The sequence below is a fragment of the Thermobia domestica genome, chromosome 9, assembly GCF_964235325.1.
Source record: "Thermobia domestica chromosome 9, izTheDome1.hap1.1, whole genome shotgun sequence".
NCBI lineage: Eukaryota > Metazoa > Arthropoda > Insecta > Zygentoma > Lepismatidae > Thermobia > Thermobia domestica.
In genome coordinates, this window is record NC_137462.1 from 222,761,379 (window position 1) to 222,777,481 (window position 16,103).

At 34.0% G+C, this 16,103-nt stretch overlaps 1 protein-coding gene across 1 annotated transcript in view; it reads left to right on the plus strand.

The window, feature by feature from the left end:
* Positions 1-16,103, plus strand: part of tei (irregular chiasm C-roughest protein teiresias) — a 369,851-nt gene that overhangs the window by 53,539 nt on the left and 300,209 nt on the right. The gene's annotated exons all lie outside the window — the stretch shown is intronic.

The window sequence follows — 16,103 nt, forward strand, 5'->3', positions numbered from 1 at the left end:
TCGTTAAACAACAATGTTTCTTTTTTTTCTAATCATGTTTCTTAGTATTATCCTCTTCATTCTAACTAATTTAAATATTTTCAATAATTCAGAATTTAGACTAAAAAATGTTACAATGATCAAGAATTGTATAAGAAGAGGACTCTTCATTTCTAATCATTGTCATAACCGGAAGGGAAAGCTTTAAAAAAACTGAAATAACTTAGCAGACGTAGAAAATCGACGGAAATAATAAACATCAACTATTAGTTGACTCTTAGAAGTATAGTATATAGTTCTCAACCCAAGTAGAAGATGCACTCTTTGCTTCATGAAAATAATAAACATTTTTCAAAAATAATTACAGAAAAGTAATTTCATGACATTTACTGAGCGAACGTAGGTTACTGGTTAGCGTTGACCTTTGTAATTGGGAGTCTCCAGGTTCAAATTTCGATACGAGGCATCCTGACTAGTGATTTTGCAGTACCACTGGGCGAATACCGGGATACTTTTAATACATAAGCTTTGGGAAATTTTCTTGAAAACTTTGTTCTTATGTTGTTAATGTTTCAGTGTGAAATGGCATTTTGCTGCATGGAAAATATTTTTAGTAAACAAAATATAGTAGATGAATGGTTAGTATAAGGGACTCCTACTTGTTTTCTTTAGGTTCAAATCCCGACTGTTCTTATTGATTTTTTCTTTTAGTTACGCTCATATGTTGCGCTCCAGAAGTTCAATTTTGAATTAAATGCAGTCGCAGCTAGTTTAAACTGAAATTATTTTCAAAACTTTTTGCTATTATATGTTTTTGTTTTACTTGCGATGTTTCAACTTTGATATTAGATCTTAGACCTTAATGTAACTCATTTTCCTACGTCATATTATGATGAATGTTTTCACAACAACGATAGTCGGGCGGTAATACAGAATTCCATCGTTACTGCAGGGCCGGATCTTGAATCCTGCGAACTACGCGTTCGCAGGAGGCGCCAGGTGAACAGGGCACCAAATTAGAAAAATGAATTTTGTTTTAAATGTAAATATTCATTTTAAAAATGTTATGATGAAAAATTTTCCTCATATAGCTTCGAATAAATATTGTACAGACTGAGATACAGATAAAATACATCAAAAGGACAATAAAGTCGAATCTTCGCTTGGTTGGCTGTAAAACACCCCTTTACAAATGAAATGGACTCGCACATCAATTTCTTGCTGTACTGTACTGTGGAGTTACAACCACAGTTACTTGCTCAATTATCAGTTCTTTACTGAAAGAATGTGGGGATAGCACTTTGCATGGCAAGAGAGAAAGTACGTGGTGATCTGAGCAGTACAGCGCTGATGTAATTAATTGGGGATGAATGAAATGAAATGCATGTTTTCTAATAGAAGAAATCACAGAGACACAAAGGTTAGGAAAGGAAAGGGTTTTACTGTACCTCAGCCATTTCGGTATGATGAGCCTCTTCAAATATCGGGTGAAGCCTTATCCTCCAATTCGTTGAGTGTTTCCGTCTGGTATCGATCCCGGACCTCACGTTCGAGAGTGAAGAACCTCTCGACCTCAGGGCAACAGCTCCCAGATGTCCTGGCCTCTTCAGAATCACACCTCTGTCATGCAATGGTTGGTGAGGGCCCAGGCGTGCCGACCGTCTTTCAATTGCTGCTACGACGACTCTTCTGAATAGGGGTCCAAAGTGTGTTTCTGGCGGCTTCTGTCACACTTCTCACCTCGAGGGTCCCGTGTCCCCTGGTTTTGTTCTACTTCTTTGCTTTCGCTTCTTCCTGGTGCTCCGCACGTGGATGACTAGCTCATCACAATTATCTTGGTCAATAGGGAAGTTTGTTAATTGCTGAAACGGCGTGGCTGAGCTTGTTTTGATGAAGTTACGGAAACTAGGAAGAGAATGGTAAGCATGAATTTGTATTGGGATGAGGTGACAACATAGGGAAGTCTCTTCTTTATTATTTAATAATTACAATTTCTTGTTTGAAGAACAATAACAACATACAGGGAGAATTCAAAATAGGCGCTATGCCTGATATCCTCTAGAAATTGATGCCAATGCCACACTCACAAGAGATGCTAGTTTGAGGAAAATTTCCATGGCACAGGATAGATCTTTTAAAGAGGGAAAAGGGATATTTTACGAATATGAGATAAAATCAATGTAAATTTAGCTTTCCAATAGATGTTGTATTAAGCACTATGACCGTAGAGCTAAAGACTGGTATTCTTTCCCCAATCCCACCATATGCACAAAATACAAATATAACAGACTCTTCATTCCTTTCTCAACAGTTAAGGGTTGAGAAAGATCACCGTAAATGAAATGCACATTATCAAAGTTGAAGCAAGCATGGGCACCCAAAAGGGGACGAAAGGGCCAGGCCCCACCTGGCTTACGACAAGTATAATGTATATGTATAATTTCTTAAGATTTTCTTAATACACATAAAAATACCAAACGTAATATAGTAACGAGGGAGATGACCACCCTAAAAACATTCTTCGGGCCCCCATGCAAGCAAGTAGGCTTTCTTGCCCATTCGTCCAGGGAGTGGAGCGAATACTAAGAAAAGACGGGCGGTACAAATGGGTTCTTTAAAAATCATTTCTGAGGGAAATTTTAACTTAAGTTCCTAATGACTCACAATCGCTGTCCAGTGCTTAATGCTCACTTTGTTAATATCTATTAGTCATTTGTCATTCGTCAACATTTTCATTTCTATCCTAAGTCATATTTTTTTGTTTATATTTTTAACTTATAATGATGTGTGCTTTCACTTTTTAATAGTACTTTGTTTTTCATGTAATAATAATGACCAACGATATAAAACCAAGTGAGCATTTTATCGGAAAAGAAAGCTACAAAACGTGAAAGAAGATAAGAGGCAACCGAAGGCTCTAAAAAAGTTTCTTTCGAGTGCTGGACAAAATTAGGCAAATATTGAGGTGGGGAGTTGTCAATATCAGTCACTGTTAACGAAGCATTTGCAGGTCGACATTCTTTTGAAGCTGACAAATTTATTTTAACCTGATTGCAGTAATTTAATTGTTGAATTAAAATGGAAAGATACGGTCATTTCGGTTACGGGTCTGAATTAAATATCATGTATTTCAAAATTTGTTTGAATACAATTAGTTTTCACGTGGCATATAAGTATATAACTTGAAAGGATATAATCGAAAGCGACGAAAAGTCATTTGGATGACAAGTATTTTTTTTCAGTACTCTCACTTTCAATCACAGCAGCGTATACAGATGCTCGTTTTATTATGACAGATAACAATAATTATTAATCCATTCTCTGCTAATAAATTTTGATGGAGCGATATTTTAAATTAGTAATAATTCTAATGCAAAGTAGAGTTTTGATTATTAGTTACTTGTGTTCAGGGATGTAACGACATAGGTGCTACGGATGCGCAAGGGGCCAGGTCGAGACAGAATTTTCCAGACAAAATTCGAGTCGAGACACGGCTCTTCCAATAGAGAAATATACATTTTTCGAGTCGAGCCATCACTTTTACAGCACATTTTCGAGACGAGACAGCCACAAGTCTTGTATCGTGTGCATCCCTAATAGGTGCAGTTTTCTATTCAGAAAACATCTTCCGGGGGGCACACTTAGTAGGACCACTGCTGGTACTCTTTTATTTATTATTATATTATAGACGTATTATTTTGATCTCCTCCCGGGGGGAGTGGCCCCCTAAAATATGTGTGGACGAAACACTGAACAGGCAGTCTGAGAGTCTGGATTCCCCAATTAGCATAATTTCAGGGGACAAAACAAAATTATTTGCATTTTGTAGGCTATTCCGAAAAAATCTTCGGACCTCAATGGGTGCATCATTACTTGTGTTTACATTGTGTTACTGCCTGATTTCGAACGTCTATGTTGGAAAGAAACATGAAAGAATTGAATTGTTCTATAGGCATAAGGGGCCCTGAAAAGAATTTTTGCGGAGAAACATGATTTTAAAGTTCTGCCACTGATCGGGGACAAATTACATATAAATTAAGACACACTTTTGTCATTTGTTGTGTATTGAACTAGTTTAACTAAAATTAATAAAGAATTATTTGAAATCAAGTATATCTCAAGAACGATTAAATGGACTAGCTTTGATGGCCATTGAAGATGACATTCTGAATGAAATTGATATGGATGCAATAATAAGAGATTTTGCCAAATTGAAAGCCAGAAAAGTGTCTTTATAACATGAACTTTACAGTAACAAAGAAAACGAGAAATTAAGCTAATTACCATATTTGTATCACTAGAAAACACTATTTAAATATGCTTTTAATGAAGTGTAAGAGCGTATCTCTTTGTCAAAATCAAACCTGTGATAATGTTAGACTTGAAGCTCATTAGTTTTATTCTATTTCGACTTTTATGTTTCAACTGTATTTGTCAAAATACATCTTAGGTATACATTTTAGTTGTTTCCTGTGCTTATTTAATAATAATAATAATAATAATAATAATAATAAGATATAAATTATTAAAACTGGAACTTTGGTCATGATTCATACACAGTTAATTAGGTTTAATTTTGCCATCTTCCTTTAATACTCACTGGAAGACTGAATTATTATATATTGAAGAAATTTGTAATTGTAACAATTATCTGAAGAATTTTTGTCCATTACAGCATTCAATTCTTTTATTATCATATAGGCGGGGCGCCTAAATATTATTTGCTTACAGTTACGAAATGTCTACAACCGCCCCTGTTACTGTTATATATATATATATATATATATATATATATATAGAGAGAGAGAGAGAGAGAGAGAGAGAGACAAAGTTTTGACTCAGAAAAAGTACTGTTGAACGTACGATGCTACATGGGCTCCTGGAGGGTGCACAATTTACCCCTAAAAATGCTTTCGATCACTGAAATAAATTCCTGCCTACGCCCCTGTAAAGCAGTAAGAATGTTAGGGACTGATCAGGGGGTAATGCCTCCCTGGAGCAACGACAGTTCCCCAGAAATCATACCTCTGATAGGTCCGGATGTGACACCAGTATTTGTGTGTTACCACTCTTCCCTCTCAGTGTATTGAAACTTAAGTCAAAGGAACTGTTCTGAAATCTTCACCGATTCTCTCCTCTGAAACCACATGCGAATGGGGCCGACCTTGGTCATATACCACATCTGGAATATTACTATTTATGTCAGAGATACCGAAAAATATATATTCGACACAAATATAGGATGTTTTGATTTTATTTTATTTATTTTTTACCTGTCACCCTCCCACTCTGACCTCCATGCCAACCAAGGCTTAACTTCTACCTAAGCAACATCGACTGCGTCACTATTCATCTGCGACCACGAAAACTATGATTTCGATACTAATATTGTTCATATTTGACTACCTTTACATGTCCCTTCCCCCTTATTACGAATGACTTCAGTGTCTCGCCTCACTGGAGCAATTTCGTCAAACTTAAGTATAGCTATAAACCACCACCTGTAAAATAAATGTGCGGGTGATCTTTTTCGGAGAGGAATTCATTAGCTGCTTTTCCAATGTGGTGGCTTTATTCGCTTCCCATGCTAAAGATTGCCAAAGAGCTCAACTTTATTTGCACCACTGTGCTATGAATATAGATTTTAATGGCATTTACTTTACTGAATGCTCGCTTAGGTGTTGCTCCCGTCACAGGAAAAGTGAGATACTGTTATAAATGAGTAGGGATATAAACAAATACGGAAAACTATTAGCAATGACACCACTCGAAATGAGTTTTTGCAATATAATGAGGCAGTATTTTATTCGAATGTGAAGGAAATCATTGCGTAAATTGTCCCTTCCTAGAAGTCTAAGCTACAATACGTATCTAATAATTTTGAATTAGAAATATATGCATCGAGTTTCATATCCTTAACTTTAAGGTGTCCTGAGTTAAGTAAATGAATAAACTTCCTGCTAACGAAAGAGTAAAGCTTTGGGCTTTAATAGTATCGGGAGTGTAATTATGCATTTCAGTGACCCCGAAAGCTATTGAATAGACACTCATATATTTCAATTAGGAATTTTTAATTTTCACCCCTCCTATTAAACCTCCATGCAGATAATGCTAAAATTTGATGTGAACGATATAGAGGGTATCATACATAATTCATGCACTCAAAAGCTATGGATTTAACATTAATATCGTTCATTTCCGAATATTTTTACATGTTCCTGTGTCTCCCATGATAGAACTAGAGGTGATACGGGTTTCGATTCCCGTCAGGAGTCGTGTGATTCGGGTTCCACGTTAAGTCGTGGATGTACGTCTTGTATAGAGTAGTAGCTGAAAGACACGCTGAACTCTATATCACCTCGCCTCGTGAGATATTCTACGTTTGCATAATTTCTAAACCACTTTTCTTTCTTTCAATCTCCTCCTTCCTCTTAGGACACGCATAGGTTCAAACAGAAACATTCTTCACGGTTGGAGGACGCAAGGCTACTGTACCATACGCGTACAATCCTTATGGGACTAGGTAGTGAGTTGCGCAGTTTGAGTAGCACGCACGAATAAACCACGCTTACATTTATTATATATAATTAATAAAATCTCATATTAGGACTTACTCTGCACGTCAAACTTTTAACATATGTGACTTTTTAGATTCTGTTCTTCTTCTGCTTTATTATTATTATTATTATTATTATTATTATTATAGCTATATGAAGCAATTATCTCGGCAATTGGTTAATACACACCATTCAGCAACCGTTAGTTGTAGAAATCTGGATTTTCCAACAGTAGTTGTTAGCTCAATCGGTAGAGCGCTGAGCCATGGATGCAAGGGTTGCGAGTTCGAATCTAGTCTAAGTCAAAAGATTTTTTTCCTGATATAATTCTTGAAATGGGAATGTTTCTCTCTCCACCTTTATCTCGTAATTCTGAATAGAGATGTTTGGATGTGAAAGAAAAAGTATACTAGAATATAAGAAAAGAGAGGTAATTTACATGATACCTTTTGCAATTTTTAACTATATTTTCACCTATCTAGGACGTTTCTAAAAAGTTCAGACTTCTAGAGCTCCTTTTCGCTCTCCTATCTGTCCTTTAACTAATTTCTACAGTTACTTAGTGAATCACATATACATATATTACAGATGTCGTATCTCTTTCTCTTCTCTCTACATCATGTCTGGAGATGAATGTTTTGACAATAGGTTACAAACACGATTTTAAAAAATAATACGATCTGCAATATCAGTGATACATATTGTGGTGTTTAACTTAACATATAAAACAATAAATAGAAAAACTGAGAATACGAATCTTTTCGTGCACTGATGCTTCAATAGCAGTGAACTGATGCTTCAAATCTGTGTCTTTACTCCCTTCACCTATGTTAATTCCCTAGTCAAAATAAAAACTCTTCAAAATTAACCACAAATTCTTATACAACCATCCCTTGCTTGGAGTACTGCGCGGTCACATACCCGTCACTGCGATGTAAAGGCACTTATGGCGACGAGGATACATTGAAATTACGGGGCTGACGCACAAATATATATATATATATATATATATATATATATATATATATATATATATATATATATATATATATAGCAAATGTTCTTCATTGTCTATCACAAATTAATTCAGAATTTGTCTAACTTGTTCTTAAGAAATAATTTAATTTGAAAAGTTGCTCTTAATATTAGGGAATTTGCAAGATTGATAATCATAGATACTGTCAACAGAAACATATTAACCATAATTAGTTCACAATGTTCATAGATAACGTTAACCATGTTTCATGTAAATGCTAAATATGTATAATTTTGTTATGCCACTGTTCTGCTACTTAACATAGTTAAAATAGATATCTTTTAATTTGTGTATATATTTTTAGAAATCGGAACCCTATTTCGTTGTCTTAAAATTTTATTTTATTTTTTTATTTGAAATATTACTCTTTTACCAGAAGTCAGAATTAGCAATTGGAACTAATTCCTTGCCAATGGGTTGTTCTCGCCGATTATTATTCTTAGTTTGTTCATCTGAGTTTTATTTACACAACTCCATTGGAGATTCTACCTTCTTAATGTTCAGGAAGTACATACTAATGCGACCTTGTCCTTAACCCACTGAACCAGCTGCGACGAGATAAACAAAGTCAAGTTCTATGTAGCCTATAGTTGAACTGTAGTAACGTTGCCCTGAGCAACGTAAATGCTTAAAGTGACACAATTTAACTCAGTGTATGTATAGTATTATGTACAGTATGTATATGTATGTATTATGTAGCCTATGTTATGTATGTATAGAAGTTACTTGTTCTTGTATATGGAGATATGTTAATTATTGAAAGTTTGTTTGAAATTTTCCATGTCAATTTCCTAAATGTTGAAGACTGTTAACTAAAAATAATTAATAGCTACCATTGCCATTGTTTTGAATGAATTTATTGCATTCTGCAGCCTATTATATTGTGATTAATTTGCTTCTTGCTCTTGATGTATTAACTGACTAGATATGTAACTGCTACTTTTATTAGCGATCGTGCAATTCCATTTCTATGTGTTCAAATGTGTCTCAATGTGTTTTCCTTTATGTTTCGTGCTATGCTTTATAATTGTACTTAAGCCTTATGGAGACACCAATCACTGTTTTATTCCTGTATTGTTAAAGAGTAACCTACGAAAATAATCAATGGTTATAGTTATCAATGGTATCATCTTTGACAACGACGAATTGCAACCATGCGACTGCAGGACTTAACTATTAAATCATTTCCTCTCTATTATATGATCATATTGCCTTGCCATCATAATTCCCTTATCTCTTAATCCATAGTGTTAGGGATATAATAATAAAATTCTATTCTGCGAGGGTCACTTCATAAGTAAGTTACCCATCTTCCGAGCATGCCTAGCTCACTACTTGATAATTTTCAGAGTCGAAAATTCTGAAGCACTGAGAATGTGGCGATGAACTCGAAATATGATTATCTTTGCCCTTACTTGAGTGAAGTTGAAAATTTGAATTAATAGACATTTTTCTCTTCTTGGTTGCTTTTGGGTTAGCAACAAAGAATGGAAATACGTAAAACGATGAAGATAACTGATATAGCCATTACTGCGCAATTTGTTTAGGAAGTTTACTCAGTGAAGGTTATTGATGGTAATCAAACAGGATACCCAATACTCAATCATAACTTCAACAACGCAATAATGAGAGGAACATTAATCAGTATTTACGGAATTTCCGAAAATTCTGATACATGACATTGAATCATCCGTACACGTGTATATGTAACATGCTTCATATCCTGGGTGCGGCACTTGCTAAGAACTAATGAGAAGGCAAAAGGGCAATAGGTTTCCATATTTAGAGGACTGACGCAAAGTATGGTCTGATTATCATAAGATTTGGGTGGGTCCCTCGAGAATACTTAAAAAGGGCCTCAGGGCCTCTTGTAGAGGATTCTGTTAGCTGATTCGATTGAGAGATCAGTCATCGGGTGCTCAAAGCTGGCGAGTTCACAGAGCGAAGTTCATCGGAGCGCAACTTGTTACACAGTTGTACAAGACTCCAATCAAGGTATGTAACAGAGATTACTATAGAACCAATTTCATTTATACGGATGTCATATCACATTTCACAATGATTTGTCTATCTATAGTAAAGCTTTTACGATTAAGAACAGCAGTCGTATAGTTGCATTTCGTCTTCTATCCTCAAGGAAAAAGAGATAATAATTAAGATGTTACTTACTCATTATAAAGCAGAATGTAAGTTGAATGTGGCTTTATTAATCATGTAATAAATTTCAATTAATATTAACAAGAGCCCTTATTCTTCTCCTAGATTAAGTTCCCATTATTCCCAAGTATATCTTGGTGTAAATTTTAGTTTAATCTCCTTTGGTGACAACCGCTAAGAATTAGCGTGAGCAGTTCTCCAAATATGTGGGAAATAAACGAGCAAGATGAAAATAGAGACCTGCACCATCGTCACACATGAGAAAAATTCACTTCGCCCCTAAGTATGTGTGTGTGTGTAAGAGAGAGAGAGACGTAAACTTGTACTTGTGGAGCGTATCACTGCTCGAAGTCAACTGAACTTTCTTTAAGTACCTTGCAATTGTCTTTTTCTTTAAAAAAAATAACGTATGTTCTCCCAATTCGTTTTAAAATTTTAAAATTTGCCGAAATAGGTTGTTGTTTGTACGTTGTCCTTTTATTTGTTCTTTTTAAATTTGTTGAAATGTGCGAATGGACTTCTAGTTTGCAATATCGTGTCGGTGTGGTTCCTATCGTTTCATGTGTTTGCGAATATCCGTCTTTCCTACGAGAGCTGTTTTGTAGATTATCTTTCTAGATAAATTGTGTAGCTTTACAATAGAACTTGAGTGAGGCCCACTGGCTGTCGGTGGTCGTGGTGAATAAAGACCTTTTAAACACTTCAATTTCTCAGGTGTCTTCTTTTACTTCTGAAAGACGATGCCGCTGGAAAGAGAATGAAGAAAATGCATGTTTGAAGAAAGACAGAAATATAGTGTCTTCATTTTACATAAAAAATAGATTTCAAAATGTGCACTAAAGAATATAAGAATAAATGATTTACTAATTACTTGGGCCATAATAAAAAAATGTCACAAACCAAAAAGTACAAAGAAAACAAGGTAAGGAAAACTTAAGATTTACAAAGACTCTATTTTTGACCCTCAGGCTCTTCTAGGTATAAAATTTGCATTTCAAAGATTACTTGAGAAACTTTATTCAAACCTTCGAAATAAAAATATCTACAAAATGAATAAAAGTCATATTGTTTCAAGAATTTATTATACATAAAAATGGAGAAAGTTTCAACTTGAAAAAGGGTCAAAAATGACCCCTCGGTCCTTCCAATGTTGAAACGTCACAAGTGTGTAAATGTTTGAAATGTTTCAAGTTAGTTTTTGGAACATAATTAGGATTTCCGCCAACCTGTTTTTATAGTCAACTCATCTTGATTTAAAAAATATAGCTGGAGGGTAGAAGAAAATTTATATTTCTTGCACGGAATAACGGCTGCACTCTATGAAAACGACTTCCGAACATAGCTCCTGAATCAAATGAAGGTTTATTTTATTTCACTTTTTTATAATAAATATCCAAAGGGGGAAGGTTTCCAAAGATACTTTTAACATATACCCTTAAGAGTCTGCCTTACTAAAAATAATACAAAATTTACCATTTTTCTTTTGCTTGTTTATTCATCAGTAAAAGGAGATAATGAAATGCAAGTCACCACAATTATAGATAATGCTATTCTACAACAGAAAATATGAACTTGAAGAATGTTCAGTGTTGCCATCCATAGAAATTACAGTGTTGCCAGAAAAACAATTTCCCCAAAATCTAAGTTAAGGCAGCGAGTAGAGGAACGAACTCAACTGCATTTGGTTACGTATCATATTGTTTTGGTTTCCTGTGAACTACTTTTTAAATAATAGTTGTATTTAGTTTGTAATAAACAAAATAGTTTTAATATACAGTTATTAAAACTAAATAATAATGTTCAGAAACTTCAGCTCCCGGAGATTGTAAGGAGCAATTTCTAAACTACTTTAATAATATAATATCGCATTTTCTATTTACAAAATTACCGAAGTGTGTTTATGTTTGTTCTTTTCAATCAGCTTACCTTGACAAAATATATATATATATATATATATATATATATATATATATATATATATATATATATATATATATTTTAAGGGTAGAAGGAAGTTTAAATTTATTACACAGAATAACGGCTGCGCTGGACGACATGCATTTTTGGTCATAATTATGACATGGATCAAACAGGACTTTAACTTATTTCACTTTTATTCAAATAAATAACGTAAAGGAAGGGGTTTCCAAACATACCTTTCAAATATTTCTCCCAAATCTTCTTTTTTGGGGGGGCTATGATTATGATATTTAGGCTAATTGAGATGGATGGTAAATTTAAGAGAGAGAGAATGAAAGAAATTGTGGAAACGGAAGAACTTTTATAAAACCCGCGAATGTGGAAGACACACATTTAACTTTAGGTATAAGATACCGGTAACATAACATAAACTATTAATTGCATGTGGACACTTATGATTTTAACCGAAACCAATTAACCATGTTCAATTATAGGAAAACTTAACTGTAAACAGACAGTGGTTTATATTTCTTTTTAATAGATATATAAATGAGATAAAATAAGGGAGCACTACACGCTCCGGAATTCTAATTTTTGAGGTGATGCAAAGAATCTGCACTTAGCAGAGCGACAGGGTGTTCTGCTAATGAACATATTTAGGGCTCAAAATTTCGTTGGGGAACAGATTATTTTCTGATTTAATTTAAGAGAAAATATTCTCCTTATCTCCTAATTCTATATGGGGACAATAGAATGCTCAAAAATAGAAAAATTAGCGTAAGTATACTAACATTAAGAGAAGAGAGAGCAGTTACAGTATTATGTTTGTGATTATAATCATATTTCCTCCTTTCCATCACCCTATCTATCATGGAGTTTGAGATTTCCCTTCCTCTCTCCTACCTGTCTTGAAAATTGGATATAGTTGTTTAGTAAATTAAATAATGTAGTAGACATTATATCTACTTTTTTCTCTACCTCACCTCTGGAGACCAATGTTCCAACAAATGGATTCCAGAATCTACTTTCAAAAATTTAATTTTGCTGAGTCTGCAGAAGGTATTGATACATTTTGTAGGGCTTACTTTAACGCATCATACAAGAAATAGAGAGACTGAAAATTTGAATTTTTTAGAGATAAGATTGCACTGATGCTGCAAATCTGAAACTTAAATACATATACCTACTCCTTACTTCTTTAGTCAAATTAATAATTTTATCACAAAATGCCCATCCAAACTGCCTTAATGTACGTACGAATGGTCACATTCTCTGCAAGGCGAAGAGTGTAAAGGCACTTTTAAGTTCGATGATGCAACAGATAATTATATTGCTACTCTGACAAATATACGGAGAAAATTATGAATTAAACTGAAACAACAATACTAGAAAAATTAATTATATATACTAATACGTTGAAGAAACGCGAACAAAAGTGCATTCACACCTACAATTTTTACATCTTGAAACGTTGGACAACCAACTTTCTGTGATGTTTGCAGGGTTCAGAACTAGGCAACAGAAGCTACGGTTTGTTAAAAAGATGTGAGTGTAGCGAACTGAAAAACATGAATAAAATCCATGCCTCTTCAGCGAATAAACAATGGGAACAGCGAATGGAACACACCATTTAGTATCTACAGAGCGATTGATATCATGAGACATTTACAAAGTGATCTCATTTAACCTTAGACATACCAAGGAAAAATAAACGTTGTTCAAACTTTCATTTCGTTTTACAGAATAATACATTTTAAAAAATCTTTGGATGTTTTAGAAAATCTTTTGGATGTTTCAATCTTTCGATTCGTTTCAACATTACCATTACTTTCGTTACTTTTAAATTTGACGAGTAATATCTCTTCTGAAATTTATGAAAAAAATCACATAGTGCGGGGTGATTTGACTGCTATAATTGTTTTGCGAAAATTTCTTTTAAGCACAAAACCATCGTAATTTTCATTTTTTTTTTAAATAAGTATTATCATGTTATTTACACAATAAGCTAACATTAATATTTTCCGTTGTTATATTACTGGTTTCCAGGATATTCGAAAAATGCAATCGGAAATACAAAAGGACAAACTAAGAAACTAAAAACAAGATGTGCATTGTGCGACATTTTAATTTGTGAAATTCATTGCATCAAACTTGATTTGAACTGAGGACCTTGGAATCACTATACCATCACCTATAACGCCTCAGCTATTCTTTCACTTCTAACAAAATCTCCTAACTAGATGGTTGTATTCATAAAATGAAGGACGTAGATAGAATTAAGAAAAAAATGTTTGATGAAAAAAATCACAAATAAACATAGATATGTTTCGCTTTCCAAATATTTAATAAGTAGCCAAGTCTCAGTTAGGACAACTTTTTAGAAACAAACAACCGAGCAGTAGTCTGTTAAATCATACTGTGCTCTTCTAACCTGTTTATGTGATACCAGCTACCGAGAAAATTAGGAAAATGTGTTTTGACCAACGTACTATGTTACTTTAGCCAAAGCAAATCAGGCGTTTTAGTTTGTTTTAATTCTCGGTTAAAAGGTATTTTGTCATCGACTCGGTTAAATTAGCAAAGTAACTTTGCCAAGTAGTGCTATAATAAAATTTTCCCCATAGATTTTGTTACAATAACTTAATATAACAATTATGATATTGGAAAAGTACTTGTGCTCATACATTATATAGAGAGGAGGTCGATAGCAAAGTACTCTTCTGTTCAGAGAAACCTAGAAACTCTTTCAGGGACTAAGTCCAAAAAAGTGAGCCTAGATCAATCACAGTTCCCGCAAATCTGTACAGAGGGAATTGCATTTTCCCTCCCTTCTTATATAGATACTAGCTGCAAAAAGTACTTGTCCCGACGGTAGCGGAGTGTGCTGACGCATTGAGTCTCCTTAAAGAGCTTAGCAAACTTGAAGATTGATGGTCGGAAACTCGGTCTCAGATGACTTTTAATTATTTTTTCAAAGAATTTAAGATATGATGAAATAGTTAAAATTTAAATATTTCTTATACATGCAAATTTCAAATATAATGCTTTGTTGTTAAAATATTTGTTTATTAAAATATTGCATGTTTCGTCTAATTCCGAAGCAAATACTTACAAAACTTCTCGGTTTAAAATATCTGGATAATCACTTCGATAGTTCAGAAGTTACACTGAAATAATTACAAAAAGCATGTATTTAGAATGTACACCCTAAACTAAATTTATATCAAATAAAATACATTCCTACTGCAAGCATATTTTAAAACCAGTCAATCATATAATAGTGACAAAATAAAAAAAATAATTTGTAGCTGAAAATAAATGTCAATTATATGACCTAAAAATACTGACAAATATACACATATATATATATATATATATATATATATATATATATATATATATATATATATATATATATATATATATATATATATATATATATATATATATATAATAAGTTTGGGTGATTCCGAACAGTCGCTCAATCCTAAGCTTACGATAATACTGTTCTTCTCATGTGTAATGTGGAGACTTCTTGTGATGCATATTTGAAGCACCGTGTCTTCCTATAGTTTAGTGCTGAGCAGGAAGTGCAAAGAGTGTTATACGTAGTTTCGACGGTGGGGGAAAGAAGAAGAAACAGGAAAGTTCATGCATGTTTTTGACCTGATGTAACTTTTTAGTGGAATATGTTAAGGTTTTACACAGAAGTGGTTGTCAGCAAATGGTTTAGCAAGACATATATTGAAGCGAAGATCCTACTTTACTCGTTGCATATTGGAATAATTCTATTACTTTGCGAGTGTCTACTCAACGCGTGCTCAACTGTAGTGCTAAAAAGGGGCGAATCCCGACATTTAGGGAAGGATGAATTTGGACACGTTTATTACGTTAAGCTGAATCCGGACAATGTGATTAATAAAGTAAGAGGATTCAGGACATTCTCTCTTCTCTCGCTTTTCACGTTTATGAGTGTGAAACAGTACGTGAGGTCTATTGCTTATATCTAGCGTCTATTCATTCTGCCATAAATGGACTCCGAGGAATCACCAGAAAAAGCTATAAAATTATCCTAGGATCTACAAACACAACTAAATTACAAAATGCTAACTATAAGGTGCTCAAAAATTCTACACTACTGAATGGCTACATCAGCTGTTATATTCCCATTTGATCTGCAACAAGTTCGGAAACATGAATTTCTTTTGTCGAATGAACATGATCCGCCAGTAGCTGGAAACAATTCCTCTTTCGTGTTATCATACTCATCCTCAAACACATCTCAATCGCCTTCAGAGTCCTCAGTTAAATAGTTCATATCTTTCCTGCTGTTGTTTCTTCGAAACCCACATCCCAAAGGCCAGGTCTGGCTAAAAGATTAAGTGTCACGAATTGCAGTTTGTTTCAAATGGTCTCCTCAAACACAATCGAAGGTATGGATGAAAACAACTGTG